The 27,482-nt window shown below is 34.1% G+C and overlaps 1 long non-coding RNA gene across 1 annotated transcript in view; it reads left to right on the top strand.

The window, feature by feature from the left end:
• The window catches only part of LOC136834979 (uncharacterized), a 442,585-nt gene that overhangs the window by 315,263 nt on the left and 99,840 nt on the right, over positions 1–27,482 (top strand). Inside the window, exon 3 of the long non-coding RNA XR_010851944.1 lies at positions 12,676–12,711. This is a non-coding gene — a long non-coding RNA (uncharacterized lncRNA). The remainder of the gene's footprint in view (positions 1–12,675; positions 12,712–27,482) is intronic.

Below are 27,482 nucleotides of genomic sequence, written 5' to 3' on the forward strand. Positions count from 1 at the left end.
ACTGCATCGGAAATAAAATAGGGATAAAATTTAATACTCTAAGAGTTACGCTCAAACTCAAAAGGTAACTAACCTTCATTTAATATTATTCTCGAATTAATACCCTGCTGTAAGATCTTATGCCCCCTAAATTATTAATTTTCTAAACTTTTAATTTTATGTCGTTGGAAATGGAGTCGTTTACCTTGGCAGAGACTCCGTTGATTGGTTAAGTTCGTGAGAGCAGGTGTGTAACGTCATACATTGAACTGAAAATATAATCGAGATAATGACCGAATTTTTATATTTGGGGACATTGTCCTTCAGGTTAATGGTCGCCCAGTATTTTGTCTTTGCTTTTTCGAACTGCGTGCGCGGGTGTGTATTTGGTAGCGTGTATTAATGGTCGTGGATCATTGTAAGAGTTTGTGTATTTCGGAATTTGGGTGGGTGGCTAATAATGAAACTCTTAATATTTTGGTACACGAGCTCCCGTGATTATCTGGGGTTAGCACCTTCACCTTATAAAGCTTTTCATATAAACCTGCAACAGACCTTAATAGTCTGGTGTGAGCGGAGAAGAAGACTAAAGCGCCAAGTCAGCTTTCTCTATTCTCTCATTTCCTGATGGGCTCAACTTTCTCTCGGTGACCTTCGATACTTCGACGCCCGTTTCATATATCATTGAGACGGTCAGTCAGTCTGCGGGAAAATTGAAAGCACATTCAGACCTGGCTTTATTCAGAATTAGTTTTTTTCTCTCCCACTCACATTGTTAAGCCATAATCTCTTCATCTATATTTTCCCACTCTATTCATGCACAAGTGAGTTGCATGTGGGTGTCCTGTTGCCTGTGGCGTTAACTCTCTCTCTCTCTCTCTCTCTCTCTCTCTCTCTCTCTCTCTCTCTCTCTCTCTCTCTCTCTCTCTCCTCCTATAGATTACGCCTCATGGTCTCTTCCCATCAAGTAGATTAACTGTTTCCGTTCTGACCCATCTTAGCCTAAGTTACATTATACATTTTCTTTTCCATTGGTAGCCCCCTGAAAATTCTGCTGAAAATAACTTTTATGAAATTATTTTCATAATTGTGGTCAGTCAAGATCCATCAGAAATAGAAATTCACTGAGGATCTACAATGATTTTAGTTTCCTGAAAAGAAAACTATTATGTCGGCTTTGTCCGTCCGGACTTTTTTCTATCCGCACTTTTCCTGTCCGCCCTCAGATCTGAAAAACTACTGAGTCTAAAGGTCTGCAAATTGTTATGTTGATAATCCACCCTCCAACCATCAAACATACCAGACTGCAGCCCTGTAGCCTCAGTAGTTTTTATTTTATTTAAGGTTAAAGATAGCCATAATCGTGCTTCTGGCAACGATATAGGACAGGCTACCACGGCCCGATGAGAGTTTCATGGGCCGCCGCTCATACAGCATTATACCTACCTTGATTATACGATGTACAGAAAACTCGATTGTGCCGAAGAAACTTCGGCGCATTTTTTACTTGTTTAATTTGTGATCCTAAAACATTTTCACATGAAATTAAGTTTTACGAAAAAAGTATATACAGGAGAGGGGAAACTGGTTCAGATCTATCCTGCGTGAAAACAGGCTTCTTCCTTTTCACTAATTCTTTCCTTTTCACTAATTCTTTCTTTTAACGAGAAGACCGCCGGCACGGGCAATTTAAAAACATTATGAAACGGCACTGGTAATGAAATAGGGGCAAAATTTAATATTCTGAGAGTTACACTCAAAGAAAAAAGGCAACTAACCTTCTCTTAATATGACTCCTAAGTTAATGCAACGCTGTGAGATCTTATCTCCTTAAGTTATTAATTTTCTAAATCTTTTCATTTTATGTCGTTGGAAATGGAGTCGTTTACCTTGGCTCTGCTTTACCTGAGAGACTCCCTTGATTGGGGAAGTTCGTGAGAGCAGGTGTGTAACGTCATACGCTGAACTAAAAATATAATCGAGATAATGACCGAATTTTTATACTTGGGGACATTGTCCTTCAGGTTAATGGTCGCCCAGTATTTTGTCTTCGCCTTTTCGGACTGCGTGCGCTGGTGTGTATTTGGTAGCGTGTATTAATGGTCGTGGATTATTTTAAGAGTGAGTGTATTTCTGAATACACACACATATATATGTGTAAATATATTATGAATATATGAATATATATGATATATATATATATATATATATATATATATATATATATATTTTATATATATATATATATATATATATATAAATATATATATATATATATATATATATATATATATATATATATATATATATATATATATGTATATATATATATATATAAGGTTCAAAAGTTAGCATCATACATAAATACTTACATGTGACGAATTTTTATTGGCCACAATGATGAAAATAATTTCATAAAAATATTATTTTCTGGTGAATTTTTAGGGGCCATCATTGGAAAAGAAATTGCATTGTAAAACCGACAAGAATTGTGCATTAATTCTTTTCTTTGCCAACTATCTACCTAATTCCAAGATAGCGATATGTAGGTTGGTCATTTTATTTCATTTACGTATTGTTAAATAGCTAATTTTACAGTATTTGATATATCCCTCGGAAATGATTAGACGTGAAGTCTTGATATTTGAAGAAAAAAATTGTGTGACTAGGGGCCATGGGTATAAGTCAGAAAGCTTAATTTATTGTGTGAACTTTTAAAAGGAAATCAAGCAATTTCGCAAAGTGGCTCTTTCACCATCTTTGGGAACAGGGCAAACGAGAAAAAGACTTTTCAGATACCTGGAAAGGTTTTAATATATATATATATATATATATATATATATATATATATATGTATATATATGTGTATATATATGTGTGTGTGTGTGTATATATACATATATATGTATATATATTTATTTATATTCATATATATTATATACTGTATATTATATATATATATATATATATGTATATGTATATATACATATATATTTTATATACTGTATATTATATATATATATATATATATATATATATTATATATATATAAAAACATTTCCAGGTTTCTGCAGAGACTTTTTCTCATTTGCCCAGTTCCTTAAGATGGAGAAAGAGCCACTTTGCGAAATTGCTTAATTTTCTTTTAATCGTTCTGTCTTCCTCACATGGTCCATAGTGATATTTTTTTTAAATATCAAGACTTCAGGTCTGATCATTTCCGAAGAATAATTCAAAACACAATATAATTAGCTATTTAACAAAGAGGTAAATGAAATGAAATGGCCAATCTATATATCACTATATTGAAATTAGCTAGATAATTGTCAAAGAAATTAATTAACGCACAATCCATTGTCAGCTATATAATGCAATTTGTTTACCATTGATGGTCATTGAAAATTTATCAGAAAATAGAAACACTTTTTTGAAATTATTTCCATAATTGTGGCCAATGAAAATTAATCAGAATTAAATATTTATCTATGATGTATAATGATTTCTAACTTCCAATTTCTAATTTTCAGGTGAAATTAATTAAAACAAAACTACACATAAATATTGAAATACGCTAATTTTTGTTGATTGCTAGCAACGAAAATATTCCTTAGTAAAAGAAAACAGTAAAAACACAGCTTTTCCTCCGGCCAAGTCCTAAGGTCCACACCAAGCCTCCTACTCCCTATTTGCATATTACCCTTTGCTGGCATAAAGTCCGCTAAATCTCAACCAGCCAGACACTGTCTGGTTGCCACCAAAGGAAACAGTCAAGCTTAAACGAAAAATCTACGCACAGGAAATATTCTAGCTTAAACAAAAGACTACCTTTGGAAATATTCAAGCTTGAACAAAAGAACACTCACAAGAACTAGTCAAGCTTAAAAGGAAAAACCACCCACATGAAATATTCAAGCTTAAACGGAAAAAAACTAAAAGTGGAAGCATTCAAGCTTAAACGCATAAACTGCCAATGGAAACATTCAGCTTGAAACGAAAAAAACTACCACTGGGAACTTTCAAGCTTATATGAAAAGTGAAAAATGCGCCGAAGTTTCTTCGGCGCAATCGAGTTTTCTGTACAGCGTATAAGCTCTATGAGGGCTGATATTCAGCTCAGTGCAGTGGTCTGGTTAAGCTATTTTATTAATAATAATAATGAACAGCGTAAAATCAAGGCTCACCGAAAATAGATCTATCTTACGGTGGTCTCGGTATAATGCTGTATGAGCTGCGGCCCATGAAACTTTAACCACGGCTTGTCTTATATCGTTGCCAGACGCACGATCATGGCTAACTTTTAACCTTAAATAAAATAAAAGCCATTGAGGCTAGAGGGTTGCAATTTGATGTGTTTGATGATTGCAGGTTGGATGATCAACATTCCAATTTGCAGCCCTCTAACCTCGGTAGTTTTTAAGATCTGAGGGCGGACAGAAAAAGTGCGGACGGACAGACAAAGCCCGCACAATAGTTTTCTTTTACAGAAAACTAAAAACGACCCACAGGAAACATTAAAGCTTAAACGTAGAAAACCACCCACAGGAATCATTCAATTGTGAAAGAAAAACTACCCGCATTAAACAGTCAAGCTTAAATGGAAAAAAATTATATATAACCTCAGTAAAGCACTGTTTTTATTGTATTAATCTGAACGGCACAGATCTCAAAAATAAGAAATGAGCAAAATTTAAACAAGTCAAGAAAAAATCCTTTTCGCAGAACTGCGAACAATTAAAATTCTAGGAAAAAAAAAGAAAATACAAAAATCTGACCATGCTTTGATTTTCCACCAGTCTTTCGCCGCAAAAAAAATAAACAATAAAAAAATACGAGTGTCAATGAAAAAAAGAAAAGCTAATTAAAGCCTTTTTAAGATGATTAAAGGGTTATTGACGTAGGAACCTAGTTTTCTTGACATAATTTATAAGAGTTCTGTTTTGGTCATCAGTAGTTGGGTAGGAGCGGATTTTGCAAGTTACACAGTCGGTTTACTTAATACGGATACTTATTACTATCAGATACTTTTTATGTATTTATATATATTTATTTGTTTGTATGAACTTCTCATCAAAAATGATAACAAATGTTTCCGCATGTTTCCAGTGCTATTTCTCTCTCTCTCTCTCTCTCTCTCTCTCTCTCTCTCTCTCTCTCTCTCTCTCTCTCTCTCTCTCTCTCTCTCTCAACGAGACGTCGAAAGCTTTACAAACTCAATTAGAGTTCTGTAAAGTTTTTCTCCTTATGAAACATTAATGGCTCAGACTTCCGATTAGAGAATCATTTAAAAGCTTTGGCCACCGTTTTCCCCTGAGTGAGAAGGAGGAATATTCAGTATCCACACAGGAAGAGGGAGAGAGAGAGAGAGAAGAAGAAATAAAATGAGTTAGAGAAAAAATCCTGTATTTGCATAGGGGAGAAAGGGAGAAAAGGATTATTCAGTATTTATAAAATAAAGGAATCAGACGAGATAGAGAATATTTAGTAATTCCAGAGAGAGAGAGAGAGAGAGAGAGAGAAGAGAAGAGAAGAGAAGAGAAGAGAAGAGAAGAGAAGAAAAGAAAACAAAATGAGTGAGAGAAAAATATATATTTGCACCGGAGAGAAAGGTAGAAAAGGATTATTCAGTATTTATACAATAAAGGAATCAGACGAGATAGAGAATATTTAGTCATTCCAGAGAGAGAGAGAGAGAGTGTGTGTGTGTGTGTGTGTGTGTGTGTCAAGTATTGGGAAAGAGAGAGAGAGAGAGAAGGACGAAAAATAAATGAGAGAGAAATACCCTGTATTTGCACAGGGGATAGAGGGAGAAAGAAAGAATTCAGTATTTATACAATAAAGAAAACAGAGAAGGGGATAACGAATATTTAGCAATCCCAGAGAGAGAGAGAGAGAGAGAGAGAGAGAGAGAGAGAGAGAGAGAGAGAGAGAGAATGCCTCATGCCTCCAATCTACCTGCTTTCCCTAAAAATGCGGGAAGAAGAAAAATTCGGTCGGAGCAAAAAGTAAACAAAAGTTGGTAAATGAAAGATGATGACCCGGGGAGGTTGAGGGTGATGGAAAGGAAATGGAAGCAATGAGGAGGAGGAGGAGGAGAAGAGGAGAAGGAAAAATAAGTTAAAAGCTCGGTAAGAGGTGAAGGACGATGTAAAAAAAAAAAAAAAAAAAAGGAAAAAATAAAAGTATCGGGGAAGAGTTTCAGGCGGCTCAAGTGGTGTTTTACTGCAAGTCTTTCGTCAACATTTCCTTGTAATCGATGCAAAACTGGGCTCTCTCTCTCTCTCTCTCTCTCTCTCTCTCTCTCTCTCTCTCTCTCTCTCTCTCTCTCTCTCTCTCACATATCGGACATTCACTGGTGCTGAAGAACTTGCATTTTTTTTTTTTGCTATCTCGCTCTCTCTCATATGGAACATTCATCATGACCGAAATTTTGTAAAAAAAAATCTCTCTTTTATATCTAGAATTCGCTGTTGTCAAAAATCTACTTTTTTGATATTTCCTTTTCAAGTCATTCTTTGGTATGACGAAAAGTCTGTAAAGCGTGACCTCATTCTACTCTCGTGCTCCCCTTCAGTCTCTTCTCATCCCTGTTGGAATTCGGTCTTTCTGCTGTCATTCAAATCTCATTAATTCTCATTTTTTTCCCTGTCGACGTTTCATTATGCCATTGTTATCCTCCCCAATCTCATCCTCATTCCCAAATGATCTGTGCATTTCCGTTCACATTCTTATATTCTCATATTTTCAGAATTTGATATTTTTTTCGACTCCTTCTCACTCTCGTTTTTGTATGAACGAGATTCTGTTGTTCTCATTCCGTTCATTTTTAGACTAGATAAAAAAAAATATTGCCTTTAAGGAATGTCGAATCTTTGTCAAACATAATCGTTCGCTCATTTCTGTCTGAATCATTTCTGATTTTTCCATTTATTTCATTTCCATTTGAAATGAGAATGTATCCACATGTTTCCAGTGTTATTTCTCTCTCTCTCTCTCTCTCTCTCTCTCTCTCTCTCTCTCTCTCTCTCTCTCTCTCTCTCTCTCTCTCTCTAACTCCGGAAGCTCTACAAACACATTCACGACGATTCGAACGTAAAGGATGAAAAATTCCCATCCCGACGATTGGCGAATCTTCGTCAGCAAAATAAGACCTTGTCCTTTCCAATCATCGAGGTCCGGATTAGCCTCATCAACTCTTCGTGGATTAGCCTCATGAACTTTTCTAATCTTGGAAGAGAGAAATTTGGATCTTCTTATATTTTTGACGAATTCCCACGTTTCATATTGAAAAGACTTTGACTCTCTCTCTCTCTCTCTCTCTCTCTCTCTCTCTCTCTCATTGCAAATTTCTCGTTAAATGTTTTTTTCATTTAACTCTTCTCGAATTCCTCATACTTTTGGATAGTCACTGCAAAGCCTTAAGACCAAATGAAGCACAAATGAAGAAACTTATGTATACATATATATGTGTGTGTATATTATATATATATATATGTGTGTGTGTGTGTGTGTATATATATATGTTTATGTATATATATATATATATATATATATATATATATATATATATATATATATATATATATGTGTGTGTGTGTGTGTGTGTGTGTGTATATATATATATATATATATATATATATATATATATATATATATATATATATATATATATATATATATATATATATATATAGGGAATATGTTATTACACATATATGTAAATATGTTAGAATGTTTTTTTAAGTTTTGCACAAATACCCGGTTGCTATTTGTCCCCTTAAAGATTTTTATACTCTAACTTTTGTAATATATTCAAACTGTCCAAAAATCTCTTGTTCGTAAATATTAGTGAACCCTGGAAAAGAGAAGTGTAAACATTTTGAAATTTAAAAACCGAAATTTTTACAATTGACAGAGAATTGGGGTCACTGTAAGAGTAACATTGAATGAAATAAAAAAATTTTGCTTTGAAAATGTGCGAAAAATTTTGGCAGATATGTCAGTTTAACACCAAACAAAATCTTACAGTATTTGTATAAGCTATTCATTCGTTTTCAAATTACTACTGCATAATCCATCTTTCAGTCTTTGACCTAAATGATATTATTTACTCTTAAGTCACTTTATACTAATCAGTATAATTATACTAGTATAACCTTGTAAACTTGGACCAAATACTCAGACACATAATCGTAATATATTTCAAAGCCATTCATCTCCAAACAAATTATATGCCTTTCAGGCTTTCACGATATTTAGAATATTTTGTGCATAAATACTAAAGTATGATTTACACTTTAGTGTAATGTTTTTACCGAGTTCTAGTGTGAATCTCTCTCTCTCTCTCTCTCTCTCTCTCTCTCTCTCTCTCTCTCTCTCTCTCTTCCAGTTTCTTATCTTGCGAGAGAGGGAGAGTGAGAGAGAGAGAGAGAGGGGGGGCGAAATAGGCTAGAGATTTACTTAAATTACTTTTAAACCATTAACATTACCCTGTAGATTTGTTACACTTTTTCATGATCCAACTTTTATTAAAACCTACCTCGTATTTAACCAAAACTACATTTGCTATTTAACAGAGTTGTTATCGAAAGGATATGTTTACAACCCAAACCAGAAACGAGGGTTGGGCCCTGCCCATTCCAACCTCCATGTTAAATTGCAACGCAGCAGTGCTCATCTCTCAGTCAGCCATCATAACATCCCGTGACACTTACAAACAAACTTAAAGAAGATGTTAACAAAATAAGGTCATAATAATATCATGAATAAAAGAAAACCCAACACTTCAAGCACGAATCTTTGAACACGTGCCATGACTCAGCTAAACGTGTCGTTCTGTTTATTCAGCGTATTCCCTCAAACCTTCTTTCTTCACTTCGAAGGAGTCTCTCATGGCGCTATCATTTTAATACTCGGCGAGTCTGGTGAGGTTGTAAAGGCTCGGGTGGATTACGGAAGCGTGTTGGAATCGTTTCAATTTTGTTTGTGATTCAATCCCAGTTTCTGTCGTTGGTGAGACGAGCGTCTTAGCCATTCGACTGTTAGAAAACATATATGAATATATATATACTGTGTATATATATACATACATATTTATATACATATATACATATATGCATAATATACGTATGAATGTATATACGTGCGTGTGGGTGTGATTGTGTATTTGCTAAAAATTATACAGTTCTTCATTGAAAATTTATTGCCCTATTCTTTTCATGAAAAGTTTACCTTCGAACTTACAGTGTTGCACACAAATCGATCTACCTTTTATGCTTATATAATTCCAGGAAAAAAGGGAGTACATTCTTAGGTAAATAATCTCGGTCAGAATGTTTGGTACAAATATCACCGAAGAGGTTTAGAAAGAATTTTATTTTGACAAAACAGTTTTGATTACCAGTGAATGACATAAAGATCTTGAATGGGAGGAATTGTTTTCAGAACTTATTTCTCACTTTCCGATGACGCTCACGTTAAGGTCTTTATGCGTATAAGAAAACAAAGTAATAAGATTTGTGAATGGCGGTTTATATTTAAAATACTCCGAAGTCTTATTAAGTTTGTTAAGCGAAGACGGCTAAATTTGTTTGCGAAACTTCTATGCCTGTATAACTGGTCATGCTTTCTCCCGAAGGCTGCGTTTGCAACGAGATACAGATCATTTTCAGTTCGAAAACTCAATTATCTATTTACATCTACAGGAAAACTTGTGTCCGTTTCACTGTTATTACTTTGGTTCTAAATCTGGTGCTGAGGATGTCGTGTGAGAATCTTAAAGACAACAGATAAGAGAAAGTCATTACTAAATATCGGCGTTCTTTTATTGTTTAGTGTACCCTTATATAAAAATTGATTTCCCCGGTGTTTAATACCCGAGTCTTTGGACAGACGCTTTCAATAGCTACGTATATGATAGTTCTGACTTGTCTCTCAGATGCTGGAGAGATGCTGTCAGATGGGAATGCAATTCTGAGTCAGTGGTGAGAGTACTTGGAAGACTTGAATGTGGAAAATGTGGAGAATGGAAGATGCAAATTGAAAGGGGTTCTTGTACATTAAGGATATAAAAGAGATACTATAAGGATGACGAAAGGAAAGGCACATTGATTTGATTGGGTTACAAGTGACATGCTGTCATACGCGAATTTATGATTGAGTTGCTGACCAGGGTGTGTGTAAGGTATGCTGGAATGAGATCAGAATCTAAGGAATGGGTGAGAGGAATAACTGATCCTTTTTATAAGGGAACAGATGGCTATAAGAATTACAAGCCTATATCGTTATGCAAATATGAAAGAAGTTGAAGCTGTTTAGATGAATTGTTTCCATATTTATGTGCTATATATATATGCATGTATTTGCGTATATATATGTATGTGTGTATATATATACATACATTTGTATGTATGTGTGTATATATATATATATAACATATGTATGTGTATATATGTATATGTATATACACAATAAGAAAGATCCAAGATTTTAAATTGCAACTCTTGTATTGTATACATAATAACAAAACTTCCTTGGGTACATACAAATACCTCTTCGGTAGAGCCCTGTGATTCTGTTGAATTATGTTGGCATTACTTCAACATAAATATAAATAACAGTTAGCTTAAATAACTTTCCTTCAGGAAACCGTTTTGAATGTAAACATGGTTTTTAGTCGAGATGGAGTCTGGCTCCAAGAGTTTTGGCAGTGACGTCATAAGTGATATGTAAACAAAAACTGAATCAAATGAGAGCCTGTGTTAGTTTTACCAGTGACGTCATAGACTGACTGGTAAACAAAAAGAATCTGAGCACATAATCTTATTTTTTTCTGTTGACGTCATACACTGACAGGTAAATGTATTCTTAGTCAAACGAGACATGAATAGTTTGACCAGACACTGAATGGTAAACAATCTTACTCAAAGCGAGAGTCGTCTATTTTTACAAAGTGACAGTGTTTGACATTAGGGATGAGGGTTCTGGTCTGTTATATGTCACTCTTTTTACTATATAATACTTTTTTTGCACAATTATTTGAAATTTTTTATTTATATTTCGTATTTCTTGTTTTTGTAATATGTACTATAGGAATTTATCTGTGAAAACATTAGTGGTAATGTATGTTTCTTGGTGGTTTCTCTTATAATAATAATAATAATAATAATAATAATAATAATAATAATAATAATAATAATAATAATAATAATAACAACACATCCTTTATTTCAATTTAGAGCCATATCTGGTGAATATACAAAATGCAGACAATGCAATACACACAATTTAGATGCACGAGATAAAAAGACATCTTATTGGCATTTATCCATGAACTTTTCAGAGTCAGACCTTGTTTTAAGACCACTAATCCGTTCACGGGTGTTGGAGTCAAGCCGGCCACTAGGTGGTCTGTTTGAAATTGCACTCTTCTTCAAGTGATAACAAATCCTCTCCTCGGCGAGAGAGAGGTTATATGACTGAGGAGATACAGAGGATAAAAGAAACTACCGCACCGTAGGCGTGTACTTGTTGGATTAACGATAATTACGTTTCAGCCGCGTTTACTACAGCAAAGCATTGTTTGTCATAAGTGAAGCTTGCTCCGCGTCGCTTGGTAATGGATGGTGTCCTAATGGAAGAATGGAAGTAGTTGATTCTTTTCAGTGCTTGAAATCATATTTGACGATTGATAGTATGATGAGAGAGCAGGTGAATCGTGCAGAAAGAAAACCAGAAAAATTATGTACCGAGGCGTTTAAAAATATATTATTTATTTTATCGAATCGATTCATCTGTTCTGCTTTTCCAGCTCTTCTGTTTTCTCCAAAGTAAAAATTTGCTCCTAAATCTCGAATGTTTTGGATATTTATTCGTCTATATTAACTGCTGCATAAATGGAAAAAGCCGTATTTTTCTCATGGTGATCACTTTCTGTCATTTCCCACGTATGGAGACGTGCATTTAACAATAATATTGATGATATATGTTTACTACTATTGCTATTACAAATAATAATAATAATAATTATAATAATCTGTTACCTTATCCTCAAAGAAACATGATTCTAAATGGATCGGGGTGCTTCTTTTAGAGGTAATACGATTGATTGTTAAGCTTCTAATAAAAAGGTTCTCATAATACAGGAGGCGCTTCAACGTTTATAAACCGCTTGTTGCAATAATAATAATAATAATAATAATCGACAAAAATCTACAGTTAAGTAACTGTATAGTTTTATTTTGAAGTATATTTGTACAGTTATATAAATGTGATATGTTTCTCGTCTTTAAGATCCATCCTAGTATGTGAGTACTTATAATAATAATAATAATAATAATAATAATAATAATAGATAATAATAATAATAATAATATAATAATAATAACAATAATAATATTGAAGCAATTTACAATGGTGTAGGTGTAAATAAATATTAAAATTATATACAAAACATTTTACATATATATTTTTAATATATATTTACACCTACGCCATATTGGATATCTTCACCATTTAGTAACATGCTATTGTAAGATTTTTATGAATAATAATAATAATAATAATAATAATAATAATAATAATAATAATAATAATAATAATAATAATAATAATAATAATATACGTGTCCCTAATTATTTTCAGATTCTGATTACGTAACAAGTAGATTGTTTTAAAAGAAATTCCATGTTTTCGTTGCAGATTCTGATTTGATCCCGTCTGTTGGACACGAAGGAGGTAAGATTGGATTTCACCAGTGTTTGTGCACGAGATCAAAACGAAATCTCACATTGAATGAAATTGCAGAGTTAGTGAATGCTTCATGATTGAACGATTGACAAATTCTGACTTTCAGCATTTTAAATTTCTTTAGCTGTTGGTTTTGCCTTGTTCTTTAAAGGCTATTTCTGTTAGTGAACGTTGTACAAGTTTGAAGATTTATTTTGTTTTCCGATATCCTTGATGTGGGATGAAAAACACCTTATCTATTTTTTTATAAATTAGTTTGTGAATTGGTATCAACAAATGATGCTTATGTTTAGCGTTTGTCAAGAAGCGATATTTCCAGTTGCCTTGGACAGAAATAATATTCTAAGTTCAGTTGCCGGCAAGAAATTATGTTTAGTTTGTTAGGAAATATTAATCATTATTTACTATCTTAGGGAATACCATTTCATATTTACTTTCTAGTAACAAACGATATTAAAAGTTAGTTTATGTTTAGAATTTGCGTTATATGTTTGAAAATCTCATTAATAAATTATATTTTTAGTAATAACAGTTGCTATTTCTTTAAAAAAAAAAGTACTATGCGCATAAGCCATTAAAGAATAATTGTAGTTTCTATAAAGGTGTATAAAATTCAAGTTCTGGCGTGGCAAAGTGTGTACGTTTAAAAACAATATATATATATATATATATATATATATATATATATATATATATATATATATATATATATATATATATATATATATATATATATATATATATATATATATATAATGTATACTACATACATGTATATGTATATTTATATATATATATATATATATATATATATATATATATATATGTAAATATATACTATATATATGTATATATATATATATATATATATATATATATATATATATATGCGAGAAAGAGAGTATATGTATGTATTTAAAGGACACACATATTCAGTTCATAACTGCAATACTATAAGATGTGATGAAAGAGAGATAGCTGTAAGATGGTACTAGGTCAAGCGATCAGTCGCAAAATCATTGCATTCAGCAAATAGTTGGTTACCTCAGCTGTTTGGCGTGATGAATACACAATATTGGCTCTGGTATGTGAAACAGATGACCGAGTTGATACGTGAGTACATAAGTTCGTGTCTAATTCTGCCCAAAAGTAAGTCTGATCGTTCATTAGCGAAGCTAGAGCGAGATCGTCAAGACGTGGTTTTGAGTGTTCCAATCTCTTAGAACTGGCAGAATAAGGTAAAGTTCAGACTCTTCTTTTTTCTGTGTGAACTGTGGACTTATGATTTTTACCATGTTTCAAGACATTTATGAACTTGTGTGGAAAGTTGAATATGACCATTCATGCCGCTTTCATATTCTATTTTATTGTGTTTTCTTTTCTTACCATTATTAACCATGCATTTTAGATTTTCATTATTATGTTTTGCACTTGTATATTTTTGGGAGATTACTATTGTGCTTAATTCTTTCGACAGATGTCTGTGGTGATGTCTGTGGTAACATGGTGGTAACATGGTGATGACATTGTGGTTATAGAGAGGACAATGCAAAACCTTTGCAATGTCGTTATTTCTCATGTGGTTGACTTTAGACCAGACTTATAATGTCTAAGATGGTGTATGTGAGAGTTTTGAATTTAAAGGTTTTTAGCTATCGTAAGACTTTTAATCAGAGTTAGATTATTTTGACTTGATAACTCATTCATTATGCAGTTTAATCTTTTCTTTGTTCATTCATTACTTGTTGGGTTGGTTTAAATAATAAATCTATTTTTGTAGGAAAGATCGTGTTTTCCTTAGATGATCCATTCCTTTTGAGGATGATTTTTCGAGAGAGAGAGAGAGAGAGAGAGAGGGAATGCGCGAGGCGAATGATGAAGACAAGAGAGAGAAATTTGCTGAGAGGGGAAAAGCAAGCGGAGTCCCAGGGAGAAGGGAGCGAGTGTGAAAGAGGGGGAATGTGTGGGTGAGTGTCAGGGAGAGGACCAGTTTCGAAATACCATGCTGTACCTGAAGATAGATCGCAAGGCAACGTTACGTAAATATTTCTACACGAAATATTGAGATCTGTTGTAAGGGGTATAACATTGTACTGACTACAAATACCGTGGAGTTGAAGTGAATCAAAATTACAGGCAGGTGTTCTTGATCAAAAAAAAGTTCCAAGAAATAAGATCTGGTGAGTAGCAAGAGCAACAGCGATAAAATTAGTAATTGCAGAAATAACAGTGAAAGCAGTAACATAAATCTCCAAGAATTGCCAATAGCAATAGATCAGGAAAAAGAAATATTAAGTTCTGTTTCCTCCACGCATCGGCGGGAGCAACGTCAGTAAGCTTCTACCATTTATTTAGGGAAGGAAATTACCTCTGGCCGTATATTATTCTTTGAAAAATGGAGGAAATTGAATAATAGATAATTTTATTTTGGGATGATCATTTTTTTTTTCTTAAGTTAGCCATTTTCGAATGGAGAATGGATGATTTTATCAGTCGTTTCTTTTATTCCTTGAAGTTGGTAGCTTGAATGTGATTTGGGTTTAATGTTATATATATATATATATATATATATATATATATATATATATATATATATATATATATATATATATATATATATATTATATATATATATATATATATATATATATATATATATATATATATATATATATATTATATTTTATGTATATACATATAAATTTATATACATATACTATGTGTGTATATTTTTCTTCTAGCCTTGGTAGGGTATGTTGTTGCCAGAAAGTATAGTCTTCTGGTGATCAGAAATTCTTTAAGGAATATGTTGCTAGTGTCGTGACCTTTTCCTGACCCTAACTGACAGTGAGACCCATTCCTTGCTGGGTCAACTGGTGAACATCACACTGAGAGTGAAATACCGACCTTGCAAATATAAGTATTTTGTGTATGCATATTATTTATATATATATATATATATATATATATATATATATATATATATATATATATATATGTATGTATGTATATACATATACATATATATATATATGTGTATGTGGTGTTTGTGTGTGTATGGGTGTGTGTGTATAAGAGAGTGGTTATTAAAGTTTTCAGACTTTCTCCGTCACAGAAGCAGGTAGAGAAATCTTTGTGGGTGTCAGATGAAAAGCAAAAGTATTTTCATTATAGTTGGCGTCTCCCTCATTCACTCACCTCAGTAGCCCTGAGGCTTTATAAAGACCTGGTAAACTCATACCAGACACCATCAGCCTCCGTTAAGCTACAGAAACGGTCAGTTCATTTGAACTTAAGTTAGGGAAGTTTACCCTAACGGTAAACCCTCACATTAAACCCTCATCTTGTAAACATGTTTGGAGCAAAAGAAAGTGGGTTTCGCTTTCTCTTGCCAGTATGAAACGAAAAATAGAAAGTCAGTTCTTTAAAACAGCGTGGACCGTGAAAGTCCCTCCTCAACCCGTGTTTGCCCGCCGAGAGAGGGAGGGAGGGGAGAGGCAGTCGCCCCTTCATATTCGGAAGGAAGGAAAGGCGTTCAACTGCCCAAATATTCGGGAAAGTGGTGATGTCGGGGAGGGGTAGGGGAGGGTTGTTGAGAGGGCATTAGGTTAGGTAGGGCCGGGGAGGGGGTGGGGAGCGTAATGAATCGTTTCCAAAGTGAGCGATTGATTCCAATGGCTCCTCTCTCCAGCCTGCCGTCGTTACCCGAGCCTTTGATTCGGGCGATAGAGGAAAAGGTCCATTGCTTTCGGTGTTGCTCGGAAAGAAAACTATTCAATTCAGAAGATTCTGAAAATTAATCGAAGGTTTCTTTTTATTTTTCAGTGTTAATAATTGTATCTCTGACGATTTAGATATGACTGTCTCATGTTACCTAATTGATAACTGCATAAATTTCTTGCATGACAAACTTTTTTGTAGAAAAATTTTTGAAACTAAATTCTTATGGTTTTTAATATCTTTGGATATTTTTACAATCTTTGTATCTGAAACAATGACGATTTTGTTTTCTGATGGTAACTCACTTATATGGTAATAGATTACTCAGTAAGTAGATTCTTCGTAAAAAATAAACTTTTTTGGTGTCGTACTTTTTCGGTACTTTCTCAATCGTCATATCAACAAACATGAGTAAATTATTTTATAATGTTGCTTTATGCATTCATGCATTTGTCAATATTTTTTTTATCTATATTAAGTAATTTTTAGCACTCATTATCTTCAAATAAAGTATTTTTAGCACTCATCTTGACATAAAGTAATTTTTAGCCCTCATTATTTTCACAAAGTAATTTTTAGTACTCATTATCATCACATACAGTTAACCTAAGTGATATCTTATATTCCCTTGCAAATCATTAGTACAAGTATCACAGAAAAGTCCCACATGACAAAGTTCCCTAATTAAAGTTCGTGAACTTTTCCCTTTAAATTTTGTACTTTGCACAGGACAAGATTCCCGTCAGAATTCCCGGATTTCTCGATGAAAGATTTGTACTGGGAATCAAAAATTAATGTATCCTGTCTTTATGGTGGAAAGTTTCCAAAAACATAGTCACATTTTTATTTGAGTCTACTTATTTTTATGATGCTAACTGTAAATATCCTCAGCCGATATCACTAAAGTTAAATGTGAGTGGCGTAAGTTCATACTGCTACAGTATAGCAGCCAGCCAAAAGCAGTATTGAAGCTTAAAAGATATCGACTGCAGATATTTACCGTCAGCTAAAAAAAAAAATAAGTGAAAGTCCACAATTACGTATATGAATAGAAATTGTATTTTGAGACAAAACAAGCAAAGAAATTATTAAAAATTGGAGCTTTCGACTGTTTGCACGAACGCCCACTGCGACCAACTCTTCAGGCTGAAGAGGGCAGCCGTGCAAATGGCCGAAAACTCCTATCATCAGTCATTTTTACTTGTTTCAAATTACAGCTTCTGCTCTTAAGCATACTTGTAGACTTCCACTTACTATTTCCGGTCACAGTATAGTGATGCACCATAGATATAATAGTGTCTTTATCTAAGAATACTGTTGGGGGCAGTGATCAGATAGTCTTAAAAATATTCATGGCAATAAGTAATAAAATCTTAAGAGGAATATGTCTTATTTAGTGTTCAAATCGTAACATAAAATATTTACGTTACTAAATGATTGAATGATAATTTTTTTTTTTACCGAACGTCAAAAGCTTTAGGGGATTATGTGGGCAAATAGTCTTAAAAATATTCACGGCAGCGAGTGATAAAATCATATAATGAATTCATATGGTATTTAATGGTTAAATCATAAAAAGTATATAATTAAACTAAGTAATTAAATAACAAAAAGACATATTTTGTTATCGAACTTATTATAAACGCTTTTGGGGATTGGGTGGATCAGTCTTTGAAAAGATGAGAACTACTGAGGTTCAGACTAGGAACGAAAAGCCTGAAGATGCTTTTAGGAGAGAAAAAGCATGGGTTGGTAGGAACTTTATGAGGTTATAGACCACTGGGTCTCAACTGGCGGTCCATGGACCATTAGTGGGCCATGGTGACATTTTGGGGGGTCCACGGGGCGTTCACTGTATTTGGTAACAAACTGGGAATTGCTACATATATTTTTAAATCGACTGAAAATGCAGTGAGAACAATTTTATCCAGGCAGTTGACCATTCATTTTTTTATTCCTATTAAAAATATATAATAACAATTTTCAGGTTGTAATTGTTGTTTAAGAAATATATATGTAATCCAAAACTTTTTTAAAAGAAATGTATATAAGCAAAAATTTTTATTTTCTAAGCTTTATAGTTACTCAAAAAAAGAAATGGTCCACGGTAATTTTTTTATTGGGCTGGTGGTCCATGACCATAGACCATTCCATGGATGAAGTATTAAAATAATTATTATAAATCTTGGAAACCATTCATTTACGTCACTTCAGTCTCACAGTAAAATAATTTCAAACGATGTCTCTCACAGCTTCTAATCACTCTTTAATACATTTTCAATATTTATATGGATCTGGCGCTAATTGCTCTTGGCGCCGCCAACTCTTTCCCCTTCCTCCCCTCCCAACACCCCCCCGCTAATTTCCTAAGGGATTTGGCGAATAAAGTCATCATGCGGCTAATTGCATCCAGGGATGGCGCCATTATACGTCACCGGGTTAATTGACTCCAAATGAAAGCCCATACGTCATAGTTTTCATTTGGTGCTGAAAATGAGTCTCGCTCTTCCTTGAAATGTTTGCTCGTGCCAATTAAATTCTCTCTCTCTCTCTCTCTCTCTCTCTCTCTCTCTCTCTCTCTCTCTCTCTCTCTCTCTCTCTCTCTCTCTCAAAGGTTCGAGAGTATTTGATTTTTATAGGCTATCCTCTTTGAAGAGGCGGCATATAATTCTCTCTCTCTCTCTCTCTCTCTCTCTCTCTCTCTCTCTCTCTCTCTCTCTCTCTCTCTCTCTCTCTCTCTCTCAGTTTTAAAGAGTATTTGGTTTTTATAGCCTGTCCGTCTCCTTTGAAGAGGCAATGTATAACTCTCTCTCTCCAAATTTTTTTAAGAGTATTTGGTTTTTATAGCCTGTCCGCTTTAAAGAGGCGACATTCTCTCTCTCTCTCTCTCTCTCTCTCTCTCTCTCTCTCTCTCTCTCTCTCTCTCTCTCTCTCTCTCTCTCTCTCCTCAAATTTCATATAGGCTGTTCTCTCTTGAGAGGCGGCTATGACTTCAAGGTTAATCCTGTGGTAGTTGGTGATCTCATTCCCTCAGCATCAAGTTCTGGAATATTTCCATTGCAATGCGTTTTGTGTTGTAAGGAGTGCGTCAAATTTACAACTCCCCAAAACGGCCTCTGACTTCAGTCCAATATCCTTCCCTTTTACGAAAAGCCATTAGATTATTCTCTTCAGTTTTCCTTTCAGTTTTATATTCATGGCTAGACGAGGGGAAGATTCTTGCCAGTTCCGTCGGCCTTTGAAGGAATAAAAGGGAATACCCAAATGGGTGAAATCAGATGCTTCGAAACGCCAGCTTGAACAGTTATCTCAATAAACGACAAATAATTGTTGAAAATGCGTTTTCAAGTTTTGAACCCGTTTGAAAATATTTGTGCATTAGTTGGAAATTTGTAAATGCAGATATTGATGCATAAGTGAATATTTATAAATGAAAATTTATAATGAAAGTATTTATGCTCTAAGTGAAAATTTGTAAATGAAAATATTGATGCACTAAGTGAAAATTTTTAAATGAAAATATTGATGCATAAGTGAAAATTTATAACTAAGTGAAAATTTGTATGAAAATATTGATGTGTGAAAATTTTTAAATAAAATATTGAAAATTTATAAATTATGACACTGGATTATAATATCACGGCACAGTGGTATTGGGGATTGAGAGATAAAATAGTGATAAATTCATATCCAGAATATGTATGGTATTTAGTGTTCAAATCTTAAAATGAAATATATGTGGTACCAAGTGATTTTTGTTACTGAACGAAACAAGGCTTTTGGGGATGTGAGCGATAAAATAACTTTAAAAATGTTGATGGCAGTAAGTGATAAAATCATATTAAGAATATGTAAGGTATTTAACGTTCAAATCATTATATAAAATGTTTTGGTACTAAATTGATAAATGTTAAAAAGATGTATTTTGTTACCCAATGTAAAAATATTTTGGGAATAAAGGGATCAAATAGTTTCAAAATGTTCATGAGAGTAAGTTACAAAATCAAAAAAATATATTATATATATATATATATATATATATATATATATATATATATATATATATATATATTATATCTATATATATATATATATATATATATATATATATTTATATATATATATATATATATATATATATATATATATATATATAATATATATATATATATATATGTATTTATGATCAAATCATACAACAGAATATTTATGTTACTAAATAATTAAATGATAAAAATATAAATTTTTATAGAACGGGAAAAGCTGTAGGTGATAGAGTAATAAAATATTTTTGAAAATACTCATGGAAATAAGTGATAAAATCATATAAGGAATATGTACTCGTATGGTATTTAGTGTTCAAATCATGAAAATAAGTTATTTAATAAATTGTTTATAGTATTAAGTGATTAGAGGATCGAGATATATTTGTTACCAAAACGTTGAAATCAAAATATTTATAGCACGGATTTCAAAAATATCATTTGAAAAATTCAAGGTTGTGATGATAAAACCGCGAGGGAATATTTATGGAACCAAATGATGAGATCGTATGTAAAGAATATTTATAGCACTGAGTGATAGAAAACCGTAAAATTTTATATATAGCTTCGTGATAAAATCATGAAAAAATATTTATGATTTTTGAAAAAATACATTGTTTTTAATGCCTGATTTTCGTTAACTATTTATAAGTTTAAAATAACTTTCACCATGACACAGCATTACTCGACAAATTAATTCCAAAAAGGATGAAAGCTCATCGAAATATATAGAACGCTAAAAGAACGATTTCCCTACGATATTTCCGGGAGTTCGGAGTTGGATTATAAACTAAATATTATTTTAACAACGTTATAAGTTTAAAAATGACAAACCTTCAGATTTTATTTGATCACGTTTTGCGAAAATATCTCGGAAATTATTTCGTATAATTTGAACGATTCACTTCCTGTAAGTTTTTGAGCATATCATTATTATTATTATTATTATTATTATTATTATTATTATTATTATTATTCTTATTTCATCCTATTCGACTGGGTCTAGTCATCCTATTCGATCCTGCCTCCTTAGAGTCCATCACTTTTCTCACTATGTGCGCTGTTTCTAGTAGCACACTCTTCTGCATGAGTCCTGGAGCTACTTCGGCTTCTAGTTTTTCCAGATTCCTTTTCAGGGATCTTGGGACCGTGCCTGGTGTTCCTATGATTATGGGTACAGTTTCCACTGGCATATCCCATATCCTTCTTATTTCTATTTTCAGGTCTTGATACTTATCAACTTTTTCTCTCTCTCTCTCTCTCTTCTACTCTGGTGTTCTGTGGTATTGCGATATCAATGAGTGATGCTTTCTTCATGATTATGTCAATCAGCGTCAAGTCGAGTCTGTTGGCACGTATTATTATTATTATTATTATTATTATTATTATTATTATTATTATTATTATTATTATTATTATTATTGGTGACGAAATCCACTGTGGTGTAGACGTACATATACGAGTATATTTTAGAAATATATGTATATAAAAAAGAGAACTTTCGAGAACCTGCTCGATTCTCCTTCTCAATCTGAATGAAAACACTAAAATTGGATGTAATGATTTTGAAACGACAAACAACAGTTTAAAACGTGTAGTGAACAGAAGACCAGTCGTAAATTAGGGTTGACCCGGTGGTTGAACTGCCACTTAGACGCTCATGACGAATAGCTGGTTTATTTACGGAGAACGATACTATTACCTGAACTACGAAATTGACTATCATCTAATTTACGACCGAATTCCGTTTGTTAAATACACGTTTTAAACTGATATTTGTCTTTTCAAAATTTTATTCCAAGATTTCAAGATTGCTTTAGTGTTTACTTTCAGATTGAGAGGAGAATCGAGCAGGTTCTCGAAAGCTTCCGTTTCGTGTATATATATATATATATATATATATATATATATATATATATATATATATATATATATATATATATATATATATATATATATATATATATAATATATAATATATATATGTATATATATATATATATATTTATATATATATATATATATATATATATATATATATATATATATATATATATATATATATATATATATATATATATATATATATATATATATATATATATATATATATATTTACATTTACACCACTGGGGATTTCTTCACCATTTTAGTGATTCATGCTATTATTATTATTATTATTATTATTATTATTATTATTATTATTATTATTATCATTCATCTCTGTTCTTATTATTTCCCTGATATTTGACCATAAATAACTTCACGACTTCGACGTTAGCAGTACAAAAGAACCATGATGGGGGAGACGAAAGTTCCAAAAGCCCACCTAAATTACTGTAGCATCCCCCCACCCCCACAACCCCCCACCACAGCCACGACTCCTTCAAAGAAAAATTAAAGGACTGTTTCAGATTCTTTTCAGTATACTCTGGGTAGAGTTTAAGAGAAACTTAGACGGGATATTTCCACCTGTATGATAATTTAATTATCACCTGTATTTTAATCATAACGAAAGATAAAAAAAATACAATTCTGGCGAAATCTGCACTTTACATCGGTAAAATGTTAAGATTCTGAATTATTATATTTCTGGTAAAAATTCTGAGATATTTTCCAGTTATCATCATTCCCCAAATTATTCGCTGATTTCAAATAAAACATGATTTGAGCAGAACATATCCATATGGAAAAGGAGAAAAAAAAAGGTAAATTAACCATTGAATAACTCAGGCTACCTCGAAAAGTTAAGTATACCTTAGTTTAACCAGACCACTGAGCTCATTAACAGCTCTCCTAGGACCTCTTGTAAGTGTGTGTGTGTGTGTGTGTGTGTGAGAGAGAGAGAGAGAGAGAGAGAGAGAGAGAGAGAGAAATCGAACAGGTTGTTTACCCTGTTCGGGACTCGGCCGTCACCTGACCTGGAAATCTGTCAACACAGATACAGATCTACCTTGAGCGACCAGACAATAGCCAACTGGGAGACAATAGAAGCCGTCTGTGTATTTTACGTGACCCTGAGTGAATACGTAGAATTCCTGCTGTTATGGAACACCTGTAATTATGCCTGAATTACGTGAAATAAAGTCTTTTACCGGCGTCGAGGTAAAATGTATCTCAAGCGGAACGTGGCTACATTTGGCGGAGCTGACGATTTCAAAGAACCGAGAAAAAATCCAGAGAGAGAGAGAGAGAGAGAGAGAGAGAGAGAGAGAGAGAGAGAGAGAGAGAGAGGGGAGGGGAGCTGGATGTGCTTGGAGTTTTTCTTAACAAAAAGTGCATTCACTCATACATCATGCTTTTTTGTTCTGCCTCTTCGTAAAGAATACATTTGTGTCCTTGTCCAGGACATCTCTTTCGCAGACGAGAGATGGAATACATTGTCTAACCTTTCCATCTGGCGATTAAAATCTCTCTCTCTCTCTCTCTCTCTCTCTCTCTCTCTCTCTCTCTCTCTCTCTCTCTCTCTCTCTCTCTCTCTCAGTACGCTTTGTTAAGAGCAGCTGCCAGTGGTAATGCTACTGGAGGAAAGGGATTCTCTCTCTCTCTCTCTCTCTCTCTCTCTCTCTCTCTCTCTCTCTCTCTCTCTCTCTCTGTGTGTGTGTGTGTGTGTGTTCGTGTGTTTATATGTATGGACGTGTGTATTTACTTATTAATATAATTGTATTCCCTTGAAGATCTGCTGTGAGTCTGGAGACCTATAATTGTGGGTAGGTTGAAGCTTCTGGGAAGAGAGAGAGAGAGAGAGAGAGAGAGAGAGAGAGAGAGAGAGAGAGAGAGAGAGAGAGAGAGAGAGAGAGAGAGAGGTGGGTAAAATACCAGCAGTGAGTAATAGATACTCTGTCAAAGTGTCTACAATCATAATTAAAAAAAACTGGGAATCCAAACTCCTACTGACTTGGGACTATTAATCTCTCTCTCTCTCTCTCTCTCTCTCTCTCTCTCTCTCTCTCTCTCTCTCTCTCTCTCTCTCTCGTAAATATTTTGAATTTGCAAAATAGCAACCTATGTCAAATGCATACTACGTAAATGCTTTTGTAAGCGAATTCCTTCGGTATGGTAGACTATACCTGTGTCCTAGATCGAGCACAAAACAAGAAAAACGCTGAGGAAAAGGACTGGAGCCTAACGGTGAAGGAGACAAAACCTGCCCAGGCCTGAAATTGGAAAGGAACAGTTCCTTTTTTGTAGCTGGAGAAGCTGAACGTATGGAAGAGTTGCCCCTTATGAAAAGGAACAATTCTTCCTCTTCGTCCCTATCCTTACTCTTGTGCGTTATGCCTTATCCTCTCCTTTCGTATCTTTCCATTTCCCTCCCTCTCCCTTCACTCCCTCCCCCTCTCCCTTTCTCCCCTCCTCACACTGTTTGCCCTCACTGTCCCTCCACTTCCTATTAACCTTCACCATGAAACAAAAAAAATCAATTTTCCCATCCAGCCATCGGTTATAACGAGGTCAACAGAAATTGCGTTATTTATTGTGCAATCCCGGAATGGAGCGATCTCTCTCTCTCTCTCTCTCTCTCTCTCTCTCGTCCAAATAAGCATTCTTTAAACATTTCCACGTTTCGAGTGGCACTCGTACCTCGAGTTAGATTCGAAAAGCCATTTACGGTGGAGAGATTGAAAACCACTCTTTCAGAATGCTCTTCTCGTTGAAATGCCAGGAGTCGGGGGATTTGCATATAGCCTATATGAGGTCTTCGCTGGTTAAAAGGGAGGCGAAGCAGGTCACGGGACCCTCGTCACTGGTGGAGGCGAAAGAACTCGTCAAAAATACGACTTCGAACGTTTTGAACTACGGCGTCGAGGCAGGAGCAATCTCCCAGGTAGCGGTGCGCCGTTACTTTAGGTTCTTTGCGGCGTCCCCTCGGCCCATCGCTGCAACCCCTTTCATTTTTTTTTTTTTTTTATAGTCTACTTCCATTCATATTCTCTTCCTTCCATCTTACTTTCCATCCTTTCCTAACAATTGTTTCGTAGTGCAACTGCGAGGTTTTCCTCATGTTACACCTTCAAAGCATTTTTACTGTCAGTTTACCTGTCAGCGCTGAATGACCTCATAGGTCCCAGCGTTTGGCCATCGGCCTAAATTTCATATTCCATTCTATTTTCCTAACAATTGCTTCTACGTTACTTTCAGCGCTGAATGCCCTTGTAAGTCCCAGCGCTTGGCTTTTGGCCTAAATTCCATACTCCACTTCATTCTTCCAACAATGATTCCAGCATTACTCTCAGCGCTGGATGACCTCATGGGCCCTAGCGCTTGGCTTCTGGCTTAAATTTCATATTGCATTCCTTCTTCCTAACAATTATCTCAACATCGCTCTCAGCGCTGGATGACCTCAAAGGTCCCAGCTTTTGGCCTTTGGCCTAAATTTAATTTTCCAATTCCAATAGCAATTGTTTCAACGTTACTCTCGGCGCTGGATGACCTCACACGTCCCAACGCCTTTCCTATGGCCAAAATTTTATATTCCAATTCCAATTCTAAGAACAATCTCCATTAGCATTTCGAACGGGGGGACGGTAAGTCTTGTAACAGCACCCATCATCATTACGAGCCAAACATCGTCACAACCTTTCAGCAGTGGTTGGAAAAGATGAGGGAAGTCCTGAAACCTTTCAAGGACGCGTTTAAGCGCTCAGTTCAGTGGCAGTTGGTCATGCATGCTATTCAATCCTAATGCTCTGAAAGCGGCTGCAAGAAGTTGTGCAACTCTAATCAGTACAGGCTAAACATTCTCTCTCTCTCTCTCTCTCTCTCTCTCTCTCTCTCTCTCTCTCTCTCTCTCTCTCTCTCTCTCTTCTGCCTGTAAAGTTTAAAAAAAAAGACGTCGGTTCGGGCCATTACGTGGTTGAGTGACCGCCAGGATATGACTGACGCTTTCGATACATAAGCCCATTGAGCATACATTTTGAGCTAATAATCTCGGACCAGAATACCTGCTGAATACCAAAGGGTGGTCTGGTTAGCACCCCTTGGAGACACTGTCTACGTGTGTGTGTGTGTGTGTGTATGTGTGTATGTATATATATATATATATATATATATATATATATATATATATATATATATATATATATATATATATATATATATATATATATATACTATGTAAATATATGTATATTTATTATTTATTTATTTATATACATATATTATACACATAATATAATATATATATGCATATATATGTATGTAATACATATAATATTATAATATATATATGCATATATATGTATGTATGTATCTTTGTACGTATATAATGTGTGTGCTTGTGTCTGTGCTTGTACGTCCTCCTGTCTGCATAAGCGAAAGTCATTCTGACGCGCATCAAAGGGACTCAGAGGCGTAAACACTGTCTGTTTCTGCGAACTAATTTGGCTTCCAGCTAATCAGCGGCAGTTGCAATTAGCGCTTTATTTACAATAACATTAGAGGAAACAGCCTCGATCAAGCGTCATTCGCCTTTGCCCTCAACATCACTGAAAGGAAATAAAAAAAAAAAATTTAGAAGCCAATTTAGGGCAGAGCTACTGATGACGTCATCGCAGCGATGAAACCAGCGCTAAAACAAGCCCTTGTTTACTCGGTCGAGTCCGTGCAACTGTCACAAACAGCGGCGTTGACGCCATTAATGTACGAAAATAAAACAAGAGAATCTCGTTTGCATTTGTGAGATTTGAAATAAAGAAGGCTGTCTTTTCTTCCTTTCTGCTGTGGCGAATTGTTAAAGAACTAGCTAGCTAGCACTTTAACTGGCTAGTGCTTGTTGAGTTAAATGTCAACGATTTAAAGCACGCCTGTCTTTCCCTTTTCCATACTGTCATTTTAAGAAAATAGTTGCAGTTGAATTTCAGTGGTTTGCGTAAAATGGTTCAGCCAGATTTTCCTTTTTCCAGCTGTAATGTTAAAAAAAATAGCGGACTTGCGTTTTAACTGGCTAATAATTGAGAAAAATCTTACTGAATTGCATGAATTTTGTCTTTCTCC

This window comes from Macrobrachium rosenbergii, chromosome 54, assembly GCF_040412425.1.
Source record: "Macrobrachium rosenbergii isolate ZJJX-2024 chromosome 54, ASM4041242v1, whole genome shotgun sequence".
NCBI classification, from domain to species: domain Eukaryota; kingdom Metazoa; phylum Arthropoda; class Malacostraca; order Decapoda; family Palaemonidae; genus Macrobrachium; species Macrobrachium rosenbergii.